A 12,220-nucleotide genomic window follows, 5' to 3' on the forward strand; every position below is an offset into this window, starting at 1 on the left:
AGATCAATAGCCAGGCATTTTCTATAGCCTCACAGCATACTAAAAAATGAAATGCCACCAGGCAAATCTGAGCAGGTTTCACCTTTTCCCTCATTTGCATTCATATTGTGCTCTGTTTTACTCCCAAGAATTTTCATGTTTTTTTCTCCCCCACCACGTAACGTCACAGCACATATTGGTGTACACATGACCCCATCCTGCTGGTATGAAGAGAACTTAAAGCCCCTTTAAACAATTATTAGGTGAGATGTACTTGTGTATTGCCCCTTGTATCATCCATCACTATAAAAAGGGGATGGACTCCACTGCCTTCCACAAGGAAAAAAAATAAAAAATAAAAAATAAAAATAAAAACAACAGCTGGAATTAATTTATCACACAGACAGCTGTAAAATACTTGGTATGCAATTACTTATGGTGAGGCTGAGCAGCATTTTTGAATCCATGTTTTCAATTGAAATTGTGTGCTCTTACAGAGAAGCCTTCATATCTAAACTCTAAATTGTGTCTTCAAAGAGAAGGTTTGTAAGAATTTTTAAAGTGGGACTGTATCTTTTCTCTTTTTTCTTTTTTTTTTCTCTGAGTGTTGGTCTGAGACTTTGGTCAACCTGGAGATAAAAGATATATGAAAAATAAATTCAACCTTCAGGTTGAGAATGATTTTACAGTTCCCAGAGAATGGGACAGATTCATCTCTGGAGCTCCAACAGAGAATTTTGGTCCAACAGGACATAGAGTGTTTTTCCAAAAAACCCTGAATACTAGAAATGTATCTTAAGAATCTGTATGCATGAACCAGCTCTTCAATGAGTACTCGTTGGAAAGGCAAGAGAATGACATACTATTCAATAATTAAGGATGTTTCATATATATATTTTAATATGGCATAATAAAAGGTCAAGTGGTCATAGCTGGTTTTCTGTTGTTGTTTGACACTAAATTACGCCATCTATAGTGTTGTTACTGTATAGACAACAAAAAAGATAAATGATTAGATTAGTGTCTCTCTGCAATCTTTTTAGTAGGAGCAGTTAAAGAAAATGTTTTTAGAGAGATCTTAAAGACAAGAATAGAGCTTGAATACAAAATCAGTTCATCTTCCCTATTGTACAAACCAGATTTGGAATCTCAGATTGATCTATTGTGTGTAGCCTGCCCCTAGAATGGTAGGTGGATGGAAGACAGTATGTGATAGAGAATTCAGCTAATGATACAAGTGCCAATAACTCCGATAAGTAATTATATCTACTTACATATTTCTCTTTACTTGAATTTCTTTATTTCAGATTTTTAGCCTCAAGTCCCAAACAGTAGCTTCCTCTATGCTTTTATAAAACAGATTTAAGGATCATGTTTGTGAAAATGATCCTTCAGTAAAGCTGTCCAATCTTACAGTTAAATAACTACTAGTGATAACTAACCTTTTATACTTTACAAAAAGTTCATTCTTAAGATGTCTCAATGAGTCTAAATGATCACCACGCCTACCCCACTCTACATCTTCGAATAATTTCTAATTGTCTTTTTCATTCCCTGAAGAACTAAATATGCCTCCAAAGGACACCTTCTTAATATAATCTCAGAACAGGCCCATCAATTTTGTGCTTACATAACTCAGTTAATTTCCCATTCCTCTGCACTTTGCCAAAACCATTTTTAAAATGCATCATCCTGTTCACATAATTAAATTTCCACTGTTTTTATTTCCTTTTTCTCTTCCTAAAATAAAAATCCATTGCATCTTTAACCTCTTCTTTAACAGCCTTACAAATTCACAATGCATCATACCAGTGAGTGATACCTACTTAAGTAAATATGATCACAGATGTTCTTTAATACATTCATGTTGTTGATTGGTTGCACTTTATTCAGTAATACTGAAAATAAAAATGAACCTGCAAATGTTGTCTGAAAAATCCGTCCTTTTCCTTGTTACATTTTTTTTACAAGGGACTTTTACAGCACAGTACACAGAGGTGGGCCGGTATACAAAATTAAGCTGAGACTGATCAGCAAAAGTCCATCAGCATGTTCACATAACAAAGCATCAAGATTTGATTTCTTTTATGGTCCAGCTGTCGAGAAAATTCAGTCTGGATGTGTGTCAAGGAACATTTAATGTCAACATCTAAGATTAGTACACAGAGAAAACATTTTACAAAAATGCAAATGTAAAACCTGACATTTATTCTGTGTTTTGAGAATTTATGACAGAATTTGTTTACCCAGAGATTAAGCATTAAATGGCTCAGAACTGCTATGGAATCAACAGTAGCATCTCTGCATGGTGCTCTCCTCAGGAAAGAGCGAGCACAGTGCTGACATCTAGGAATGAAAAAGCTGACCTTTTTGCTCTTTTTTTCTGGTATTTACATAGGCTATGGGCTGTCTGCTTTATGGATGCCTTTGTATCTTCCAATAATTACCAGAAACCTGGTGTCACATATTGGTCCCCTTTTAGCAGTTACAAAAGCCTAGGGTTGTAACCCTAGTGCGTTGCAGAGCTTCAGAAAGGTGTAGTGTCAGCATGGTCTCTTATGCCATCAGTGTCTCTAATCTGTTTTTTCATCTGAACTCATCAATATTCTGATCTACAGTGTCACAGTTGGGGTCTGTTTGCTCTTCAGATAGAATCAGTTACACATTACTCAAGATCTAATTATATTGGACTATACATGATGTAAAACTAGGCAATTTGTTTGGAATGATAAAGTACATTTATCAAAATTTTTTTTTTTTGCCATTCAAAATTTCCGTGGGAGGATTTCATAGGTTTATGTTGGCCTTGCTTTCACATTTAATGCTGTTTTACAAAAAAAAAATTAAAAAAATTGCTGATGCATGTTCAGTAGTGCTCAGTACTTAGTACTGAACCTTTGTGAGGAAATGATTAAAAGACTCCTCTCAGTTTCAATAAAACTTTGTCTGGAACGTTACTGTTCTACAGGTTTATAGAAACATAAATATTTTCTGTGTTCTTTGTTGATATTATGATAGTCTAAACAATTTAGAAGGCTGTAAAAGTCCTGGCTTGGATAATTTCTGTAAGAGTATAAAATATATATAGTCTTTCAGTCTTTTGGTATAAAAGGCTAATAAAATAAATAGTGATATAAAAAATTGTGACTATTATCATTCCCTTTAGCAGATAAAATCTGATTAAACATAGTTGTTTTTCATTTTTATTACACACTTACAGGAATATTTTTATGGCAGGCAAACATGAGAAATTTGATTTAGACAATAAGATTCAAATCCCCCAAAGCTTATATTTTAAATTTTGGTCAAACTGAAAATGAAATTCTTCGGGGACAAATTTTTAAAAATTACACACACACACAAATCCTTCTTGATATTTTTCATCCCAAAGAGCTATGAATTTGTTTTTGAAACTAAGTTTTAGTGAAATTATGTACATTACTCATTAAACAAACAAACAAAAAAATCATTCGGTTACCCAAGAATTCCTGTGGGGTTACATTTCTGCTTAGGGTCATGGTATCAAGCTGTGAAAGAAAAAATATGAAAGGATTACAAATATATTTTTAAAAGCATTGAGAACATAAAATAATGACTGAGTAGCATGTGTAAGGAGGCACCCTTGAAGTGATGCTATGGATTGGTTTAAGCCACTACAGAATTCGTTCACAAATGATTTGTGTGTCTTTCTAATATTAAAAGACATGAGAAACCATGTCACTTTTGTTCAGTAGTACCTGTTTCTTCACTCAGTATTGGCCTTTAATTAAAAAATAGCACTAATTAGAAATAGCAATCTTTAAACTCCAGTCAGCTCAAAATGTTTCCTTCTTCTCTTCCCATGTGGCATGGGAGTGCCAGTTCTCAGAACTGTGAGCACTGTTACTCCACAAATAAATGATAAAGATAAAAGTAGAATGAGCAAATCATTTTGGAAGGAAACTGGATGCCAAGGAGAACTTGTTCAAGTATGCCATTAACAGAACACTGCCATCCCAAGTCTATGTCCTGTACTCTAGCCGTTAGATTCATTATTGATGATTTAGATGACAGAATGGAAAGCACTTTTAATTTGAAGATGATAACAAGACAGGAGGGATGGCAGCCACTTTAAAGGACAGGAGTGAAATTTGAAGTGATGTGGAGAAATCAGCAAAATAATAACTAATTCAGTGGTGTTAAATACGAAGTGACGCATAGCTACAAGACAGAGAAGGACAATAATAGAAATGATTCTCCTGACAATGATTGCAGAGTTAATGGACCAAACATGAAACACGCATACACAGTGCCTTAAGTACTGCAACTTGTGCGTAGGTGCCTACAGACACCTGAAGACTCTATAAAATTGGTGTGACTCAGATGGAGTACTACATTAGATTTGGCCACAATATTAAAGCTGGATCAACTGAAGAAATTCTAGAAAAAAGGAGGAAGCACTGAGACATTTCCAGCAAAACCTGTGATGAAAGCTGAAAAGTACTAGCTTTATTTAGATGAGAAAAGACCAAGGGGAGAAAGGAGAAATGACTCCAGACTTGAAATGATAGCTGACATCAACAAAAGGCTCGCAAAGAGAGGAAAGTATTTATGTATTCTCCAGGACAGTAAGTAACAAATTTAAGTTCCCACATTGGAGATTTAACATAATGCTGAATGGCAAGACAGTTAAGTGCTAAAACACAACTATTCAGAGAACTTGGGGATTCTAAATCATGAGGGTATTTTCAAAACAGGTTAGAAAAATGGCTGTTAAATATTACTTAGATAAAGATGAATCTAAAGGAAATCAGTGACCGCGTGACGTCACATCATTCCTATTCTTATGGTTATGTGCCCTTCTCCAGGTTTTTCATATTTTTTTACAACTCTAAAATACAGACTATTTATTATACATTCCATGTGTTGAGCTGAACACTAGGCCAAATTACACTGACTTCAACACAGCCTTATGGAATGTTATCATCAAACACCATTGAGTCAATAGTACAGACAAATCCTTGATACAATGACTGCATTTTATTCTGAGGGGGAAAAAAATGTTGGTCAGCAGACAGTTACCCTCTTTTTTATTTTATTTAAGAAATATAGTCTGACAACCGTTGGAATTTGGTACAGTAGCTTTAAATATAACAGATTTGTGGTCCTCTTTTGCCTTTCACTGCATTTAAGAGACAGTAAAAGACTGCTAAAAATAATGAGAGTTTGCCTCATAAAAGTTAGGTGTTAAAATAATAAGCTAGAGGCCATAAACACAAATGTCCCTTGGAGATTTTATCCATCTGGACTAGACAAAATATATAGCTACTGCAGTTATTTTGCAAACAATGTTAACAACATTATTCTAAAGTTTTCACATTGAATCTTAAAAACCACAACACACATTTCTTCTGTTCCACAGGCTCCCAGACTTCAGATTTACATCTAAAACTCACAGATGGCCTTATATTGTAACGGACCAAACCAAATCACTGACTCAGGAAAATATTTAAGCAACAGTTAAATCCATCTTCATTCAGCAAACCATTATAATGTGCTTAACTCTAACACTATTAACATTTAAAATAAAATCCTTTTTGCTCCCATGGGCTTTCACATATGCCCAGTAATATTTCTTTACATTCTCACTGTGAATGTGAAAGTGGCCCTTAAAAGAGATCAAGTTGTACATACTGTCAAATGTAGGATTATTTGGGAGCTGGAATGCAAAGCTAGAGGCACGTGTCAAGGTCAGGCTCTGACGTGAAACACTCTGCTACCTATAACAGCTGCAAGTGCCGGTTGGCTCTTACTCTCAAGTGTAGTGGTTATGTCTATAAAAATCTGAATGGAAGTTCATTACATAACTTTTCAAGGAAACAAAGCCTGTCTGACTCTATCAGTATGAAAACAGTTATTCTAGATTATCATATCTTTTTTAGTTGCTCAGCACATAATTTTCAGAGTCTACTTTGAAATTACTTTGTTCTATTTTAACTAATGTGGCTGATCTAATTCCTAAAGCCTTAGTCCAAAGTGGTAATTGACAAGCGTCATATAACACTTACAGGAGAAAATTAAAAATCTATACACCACCCATGAGTGATGTAGCTTTCTCAATGAATGGAAAGTGCTTGAAATGAGTTGCTATTATGGCTAAAGAATAAATCAGTTAATTATGAAAAAAGAGTTATCACGTCTGTCCACATGGCTACCTTCTTAAACAACTTGCTATTCTGCCATAGTCAGCAGAATATGTTCCCAGAACAAGGGAAGCTGGGAGCATTATATACAGTACTTCCAGGGTAGCTATGAAACATGTGAAAAACCTGCAGAGATGCTGCAAGGAATGTCACTGACTCCAACCCCGTGCCCATTATTACATATATCTAGCTGAAAGTAAGGTTGAGTCTAGTGCTAAAACAGTAATAACAAGTGTAGCAAATTACATCAAATTGATTTTGATCAGAAATAAGCATTTGCTGGAATGCCCTACTGAGTTAGGGCCTATTGGCACAGAACCTGGGGTCAAAGAGCATAAATAGAAACACAGAGGTTCAAGTGATTTGTGGCTTGTAGACTAGAGGAGAGACTCATGTACTTGCTAGACTTGGGTAGCATTTGGAGAATTCCTTAGCGGTGATGTACAACATCAAACCTTGAATGGTACTGATAAAGATTTAATGTGGTCTTGGCACCATAGGAAGGCTGAAAGGAGACTGATCATTAATCACCTTATCTTGATCCTTTTTGGTTAAACATTTCATTACTGTCCCACCATCTTTTTTATTTGCTGTTTTCAGCCATGCCTGCTCATTTTTCCACATCTCTTAACCTCATATCCATACTCCCTTCTACACAGCCCTCTCTTTGAAGAAAGCAAGTCTCCTCCACTTAGATCTGCATATCCTTCTTGACTCCCATGTGAGTCCTTCTGTGTTACTCCTACTCTTCTCTAAAATCTTGCTTTAAATTTCTCCAATGTATGATTAGCATGAACAATGACAGAGAAATTAAAAAAAAATAATAATGCAAAAGAGAAACTCTATAGAAGGACAATGATGTTATACAAAATATGGCATTAATTAATCCTATATGATTAAAGTAGTCTATGCTATGTAGTCCTGGATTAGAGAGCAAAGAATATAAATAGGTGGCAATACTCTGGTTTTTGGAGTGTTTTCAGCTTGAAATAATTAACATTTGATTCCTACAGGAAGTTAGTCATATAACTACCCTTTGGGCACCTGAAACCATCCCAGTTTGAATATGCATTTTCCCTATTCAGCTACTGCTTAGTGAAATAAATCTCTTGGCACCTGTGGCTTACTCTGTAAAATCCCATAGGGTCTACATTTCAGCAATTGAGAAAGCCTGGAATTTTTTAAACCCTAATAATGCTGGAAAGCTTTCATTCTACCTTACTTGTAAGCACCAGTGGGACTCACAAAAGAATTACTTCCCCCTCTAGTGTTTTCTATAGGGCCGGACCCCTGACCTGTTTCATGCTTAACTCCAGATTCGAACAAGTTTCTTCAAGGAGAGGCACGTGTTTTCCCTGTTAAGTCAGCTGGTCCAGTAGTCTGAGCACCTATACACTTGGTGTGGGCCAGGGCAATGTTGTGTCCTTTTCCTTCCTTCAGCTATCAAAATAATGCCCTAAATCTTCAGCTAGTAAATTTCCTGGGATGGATATTTCTCAATTTTGCTCCTGTTGAAATTGGTCTTTCAGCATAAAATAGTTTATTCTTTGCTTTAGGACTCAGAATTTTAGTCTACCAAAACAGTAGGCCAAAGAATTATTTTTACTCTTTCTAATCCAGTGAATATTTATGCAAGCAGAACAGCAGTTTTTACATGAAAGACTGAGATAACTCCATCCCATTAAAATCCCATAATGCCATGTTCGGACGTTCTCTGAAAGCTGGGAATCCTGAACTTAAACCCTTGCTCTTTATCAGCAGGACAACAACCATCTAATCAACATTTTCCACATCTCAGGTGAGAAATTTAACCTGTAAACTCTTAGCATCGACATAGCATTTCCAGAGGTTGCACAGCCTAGAAAGGTCATCTATGAACACAGCTGTGCCGGTGCACAGATCTCATTTGCCAATCTTCTCAATCTGCTTTACAATAACCCTTAAATTTACTTCCAAGGAAAGACAGGATAAGTCTCTCCCAGTACATATACCCAAGGCAGCTCCTGTTGTCAATCTTACCTAATGTCTCTCTGCTTTAGAGATCTCTAATGAAGAATATGAAAGGCAGAAAGTTTTAATGTACTTTTCGGTGTATGAAGGAGAGTGTGGCAGTGTGAATGGATGTTTCTCCTCTAGAAGGCTAAAACTGTGTTTTGGTGGCTGTATACGTGAAGTTCTAAGTAACATAATGCTGTCATAGACTGTTTTATTTGGTTTTTGAAGGACGTTATAAATAGTCTGTAAGCAAATATGTTAAAGTAAAACATAAACCAATCTTTAGACAACTAAGTTCTAACTGAATTTAAATTCAATTACATTTTTACACACCTTTTATTCTTCTGGATCTGATTAGGACCAAGATAAGTAGAGACAAAATAAGTGCACAAAACATAACTGTGTATGTTTCTAAAGCCAAAGGAAAGACATGAAACTCCTGATCCTTTGCATCTCACCTCACTGTGCATAATAAATCCGCAGTTAGGCCAAGTTGATTCAGATAAACAAGATTTTCTGAATTTATTGATTAGTACTTTAAACCATAGATCCTCAGTTAAGTGTTTAATCTGAGAATATCACACATTGTATTTTCAAGATTTTCAAATTATTTGCTGCTGATCCTATTTGTGGCAAAATCTATCACCATTCTGTTGATGAATCATTCATGAGCCATCCCTAAGTTCCACAAATGCATTTGCCATCAATAGGTGTTTGCCACATAGTCTGGGTATATAATTTTCATTCTTCTCCTTCCTTTTCTTTGTCCATTTACTATAGGAGGAGTCATTTTTCATGATTTCTGACATATTTGGTCACTTAAATCACGCAGAGTTTTTTCTACTTCTTGACAGTGTGACTGAGGCTTAAAAATAAATAAATAAATAAATAAATAAATAAATGAGAACTGTAAATGAGGAAAAATCTCTAGGATCATAGAATCTGCCACTCTGGAATAAACAATCTTGCATACAGTTCAATATTTTGCATCAGACAGTTGTCAGTAATTGATCCTTCAAAAGACAGAAGAAATCCGTAACTGTAGAGGGAAAATAATCAGACAACTGACATACAGTTCTTTTCCTGAACTTTCTGCCAGCTAGAGAGTGGTTAACATCTTCAAACAGAAGTAAAAATGCTTTCTAATGTTATCATCATTATTAATGCTGTCTGTGGATATTCCTGATATTTTTATATGTCAATTTGTTTTGAATTTTATTTTGTTGTTGTTGTTGTTGCAGTTTCAAAATAGCAAAGACAAACACAGCTTTTTCTTTTTTCTTTTTTTTTTTTGCACAAAGGCTTAGTCAAACAGCCATCTACAAAACTTTCAGGATAAATACCGTCAGCAACACTGAAAAGCTGTCAAAATTACTATGTGTGTCTAAAAGTACTAGTAAAATAGACTTGAAATTTCTACTCATGAAAGAGAAATTTTAGATTCTTATATAGAGACAACAGCATTGACAAAAAAAAAAACTAGGATAATAGAATAATAATAATAGAAAAATAATGGAGGAACTAAGGAGATCTCACCTTTGTGGGACTGCTGTTTGTTTGATTAATTTTAATAATCTGAGTAAAAGTATTTTCACAAAGATGGACTGTGATTCTTATTCTTATCTAATTTCAGCCATGCAAAAAAATACACATCTGGTCAAAACACAGTTATTTAGGCTACAGTTTGGGACAATGTGTAGAGATGGGCTGATTTTGGAGTTATTGCTAAAGCAAGTGTTAAAACTGGGATGAATCTCTCTTATTTTAGGTACCTATCTCCCAATGACATCAATAGACTTCTGGAATTAACAGATTCCTATTGCTAAGTATCAAGGAGTATCAAGTATATAAGGAGTGATCATAGATGAGCAAAGATGAGCCTTACTTTTCCCCAGTCTGTCTCAAGGATGAAGTAAACCAACCATATGCAGCAGATATGGACTAAATACAGCATATTCCTCTAGGTATTTTACATTTTTTGCATAAAAAGGGTGGATACAAGCTATATAGTGAGACGATCTACTTGCATCTTTGTCTGTGCTCATGGGCCAAATTATGTGAATTGCTAAGTAACCTCAGCTTCCCTTACAAACTATAGAAGTTAAGAGTACACATTTCCATCCAGGGGTGACTCAGTTTCTCTCAGACTCAAGCTTTAAGGTACTGAATTCTTTGTTAATAGTAATCTGGCAATGGTTTATTGAAAAGTAGAAACATTGGGAGATAGGTGTTTCTAAACTCCCATTAGTATCACTGATCAAAGATTTATAAAAGTCAGCATTAAGTTCTTTTGAAATCTTATTCCCAGGAAGCACAGTTCAGAACAATGCCACTCCATATTATCAGTAGGTTTTACAATAAGACCCTTACTAGATTGCAATTGATTTGCAGCAATCTATTCATTTTCAGTCAAATTAAAACAACCTTTATTGTAGTGCCACAGTTCATGCTGATACAGTTAATGCTATGTGTGAGCATTTCTATTATGAAAATCCTTTCTTCCCTGGCTTGGTTTATAGCTCAAGCATAAAGAACTTACATGGCACTGAAACTTGTCATACAAAGTCTCAGCCCAGGGAAGAATATTATTCTTTGAAATAAATAGTAGTAGAAAAAGAATTTGACTATTTTCCCCAAGCAGGAATATAATGAGGTGACAGAAGGTGGGAATGTAATGCTGGAACTGATCACTTACCCCATCAGATCCACATTCTTTAATTGTAGATGACTAACAAAAGTGAGAACCATGAAAATGGGTAAGAATATCTGTTTTGTCACCACTGTCTGCATTGTACCCAATACAATGTTAGACAGGAACTGAAGACATGACCTCATATAGTCCCAATTGCCTTTAATATACCCTCAATTTCAAGAAGCAAACACAGAAAACAGTCACAAGGAAATGCAGGAAATGCAGCCATGTCCTGATGTTACACAGACTGCAAGGAAAAAAAAGAAAAGAAAACGAAAAAGAAAACGAAAAAGAAAACGAAAAAGAAAACGAAAACGAAAAAGAAAACGAAAAAGAAAACGAAAACGAAAACGAAAAAGAAAACGAAAACGAAAACGAAAAAGAAAAAAAAGAAAAAGAAAAAGAAAAAGAAAAAGAAAAAGAAAAAGAAAAAGAAAAAGAAAAAGAAAAAGAAAAAGAAAAAGAAAAAGAAAAAGAAAAAGAAAAAGAAAAAGAAAAAGAAAGAAAAAGAAAAAGAAAAAGAAAAAGAAAAAGAAAAAGAAAAAGAAAAAGAAAAAGAAAAAGAAAAAGAAAAAGAAAAACAAAAAGAAAAAGAAAAAGAAAAAGAAAAAGAAAAAGAAAAAGAAAAAGAAAAAGAAAAAGAAAAAGAAAAAGAAAAAGAAAAAGAAAAAGAAAAAGAAAAAGAAAGAAAAAGAAGAAAGGAAAGGGGAAGGAAAGGGGAAGGAAAGGGGAGGAAAGGGGAGGAAAGGGGAGGAAAGGAGGAGGGGAGGGGAGGGGAGGGGAGGGGAGGGGAGGGGAGGGGAGGGGGGGGGGAGGGGAGGGGAGGGGAGGGGAGGAAGGAAGGAAGGAAGGAAGGAAGGAAGGAAGGAAGGAAGGAAGGAAGGAAGGAAGGAAGGAAGGAAGGAAGGAAGGAAGGAAGGAAGGAAGGAAGGAAGGAAGGAAGGAAGGAAGGAAGGAAGGAAGGAAGGAAGGAAGGAAGGAAGGAAGGAAGGAAAAAGGAAGAAAAAGAAAGAAAGAAAGAAAGAAAGAGAAAAAAAGAAAGAAAGAAAGAAAGAAAGAGAAAGAAAGAAAGAAAGAAAGAAAGAAAGAAAGAAAGAAAGAAAGAAAGAAAGAAAGAAAGAAAGAAAGAAAGAAAGAAAGAAAGAAAGAAAGAAAGAAAGAAAGAAAGAAAGAAAAGAAAGAAAAGAAAGAATAAAGTACTTACCTTGCTTGCACAACACAGCCAGGAACAATCTGCCCCAGAGGGAGCACCAGTGGAGAAGCAAGAAAAGAAGCTAAGCATGATAGAAAGTCAAGTTAATACAAATAAACTGGGAAGTAGTCATGAAACTGCAGGTGTCCAGATGAAGGATAGACCAAAGAATATCTTTTA

General features: G+C 35.2%; 1 long non-coding RNA gene across 5 annotated transcripts in view; it reads right to left on the reverse strand.

Moving 5' to 3' along the window:
• The window catches only part of LOC106037734 (uncharacterized), a 504,883-nt gene that overhangs the window by 21,795 nt on the left and 470,868 nt on the right, over positions 1–12,220 (reverse strand). For all 5 annotated transcript variants that reach the window (XR_010834690.1, XR_007169486.2, XR_001208191.3 and 2 more), the window contains one exon: positions 3,458–3,506. This is a non-coding gene — a long non-coding RNA (uncharacterized lncRNA). The remainder of the gene's footprint in view (positions 1–3,457; positions 3,507–12,220) is intronic.

The sequence above is a fragment of the Anser cygnoides genome, chromosome 13 (assembly GCF_040182565.1).
Source record: "Anser cygnoides isolate HZ-2024a breed goose chromosome 13, Taihu_goose_T2T_genome, whole genome shotgun sequence".
Taxonomy (NCBI): Eukaryota; Metazoa; Chordata; class Aves; order Anseriformes; family Anatidae; genus Anser; species Anser cygnoides.